The following is a 2,294-nucleotide window of genomic DNA, read 5'->3' as shown; positions in this document are numbered from 1 at the left end:
AAAGAAAGAAAGAAATAAGATTCATTTGAAAAACAGAATTAATTTTATAAATAAAAGAATTCATTCTGAAGCTGAAGTGATTTTACATCACAATACTCAATGTAGCCTTGTGTTTGCTCGGAACCCAACATATGCAGGTTTGATTCTGAAATGTTCCCAACCTGCCAATGCCTTCTTGAGCTTTCTCCCGGAACTTCCTTTCTGTCTGAGTTTTGTGTAAGTAAATTATCATGGTGGTCTTTGAAAATTACCACACAGGAAATAACAGGAAACTGTTAATTACTGAATTCCTGCACACTATTTATTCTTTATATTTAGAGCTACTGTAGAGCCTCTGGGCATATATGCACAATTAAAAAGATGAGAGTCTCAGCCAAGTTGCAGCTGTTCTTAAGTTTCTTGGAACACTAACCTAGATTAGTGCTCCTTTTATGTTAACCTATGTTCTCTGCCAATGACAGTTGGTTGGCTGATAACCTGAGGGATGTGAGCCCGTTAATGAGGTATCACACGTGCAGCTCTCAGCCCAAGTGATCCCAATGAGTTATCCTTCCCCAGTTATGAGTGTAGTAGTGACATAGGATTCTTTTGGTGCCACTTTGCCAGCCGGAAACCTCTGTGGCTGGCAGTACTTCTGCCCAGGCTTTGCGTGGGCAGGCTGCACTTGGCTCACTTCCTGGCCCAGATCCCACAACCACTGTGGCTGCATCCTCAGCCCAGGGAGGAGCCATGTGTGCTGCAAGCAGCTTCCACAAATGGGTGCCCACATTCTGATGAGGGTGATGGAGTGGCACTCAAAAACTCAGAGATGCTAGCAACTGTGGAGCTCCAAGAGGGCATCACAGCTTCTATTCAGGAAGTCCCAAGGTTGGGGACCCCAAGAAGCACTACAACTGTCTCTTTTTCCTGCCATTGCAGCCCAGTGAACAGGGATGTGTCACAACTCATTCCGTCCTAAAGCCTGCAGCTTGGCGAAGTAAGTTACAGCCCTTTTTGCTCCCACTCTTTGGAGGGTTCCCAGTTCCCAGTTCTTGTCCCACAACAAAGAAGAATGAGGTATATAGACACCAGAGAGGGACCAAGGCAGAGAAGAATTTTATTGAGCAACAGAAAAGCTCTTGACAACAAGAGGGTCAAGAGCTGAAACGGGTAGCCCTATGTGTGAGAGGGGGCCCAAAAGTGGATAGCTGTCTGTGAGGCTGAGTCCAGGGTTTTTATGGGTTCAGAATGGGGGAGTGTGTGCTGAGTGGTCCATAGGTGGTCCTGGAAAAAGCACCATTTGATTGGTTAAAAGGCATCATAGAAGTTCTCACTCTGATCATAGATTCTATACTGAACTGGCAGCTCAGTTTTCAGGCTTTAAACTGTCTTTAGTTTGAAGGTCGGGTCTCACCAGGACGTCCCTGTCTGCCTAGGAATTTGTCTCCTGCTGTTATCAGTAGGTTTCCCAGAACCTGAAATTAGGGTGCTGAGAGTCAAGTCAGTTGGGTTTAGCTCCTGCCAGAATCATAGTTCCTTGTTCTATTGTAGACCAGAAGTAATTCTTACATTGGACTGGACTCTGTCTAAACAAGCACAGATATGAGGAATTTTTTCTGTTTTAACTATCCCCAGAGGAGGAACTGTAACTAACCCTTTCAGGAAATCTTTTCTCTCAAGTCTAAATCCTTTTTGCTATTAAGGAAAAATATTTTCAGACCAGATTCTGAGGCTCATGCCTATAATCCCAGCACTTTGAAAGGCTTGAGGTCAGGAGTTTGAGACTAGACTGGGTAACATGATGAGACACTGTCTCTACAAAAAAATTAAAAAAAATTAGCTATGCAGGGTGGCACATGCCTGTGATCCCAGCAATTTTGGAGGCTGAGATGGGAAGATCATTCAAGCACAGGAGTTCAAAGCTGCAAGTGAGCTATGATTGTGCCACTACGCTCCAGCCTGGGTGATAGAGCAAGACCTTGTTTCTTAAAAAAAAAAAAAAAAAAAATCATATTCTATCTGTAGACAGGCTTGAAGAAAATCTGATTTCCATACAATAAAATATTATTATTTTGTTGTCAATAATTTTGCTTCTCTAGGTGAAGTTGCAAGGTTTCCTCTCTGTGTCACATTTTTTTCTTGTCAACTTTTGTATCTATCTGAAGACTCTCAGGCTCTGGGCTTTTCTCACTCTTTACTCTGTGGACCTGGACAATGCGCCTTGGTAATATCCTAGTCAGTAGAGAGGCCACAGTCCTTTCAATTGGTACTGCTGTGATACTTCTGGGTATGACACTCATTCTGCTCGTTGGCTT

This window comes from Mandrillus leucophaeus, unplaced genomic scaffold (assembly GCF_000951045.1).
Source record: "Mandrillus leucophaeus isolate KB7577 unplaced genomic scaffold, Mleu.le_1.0 Scaffold461, whole genome shotgun sequence".
Classification (NCBI taxonomy): Eukaryota; Metazoa; Chordata; class Mammalia; order Primates; family Cercopithecidae; genus Mandrillus; species Mandrillus leucophaeus.
Note: the sequence above shows the minus strand (reverse complement) of the source record.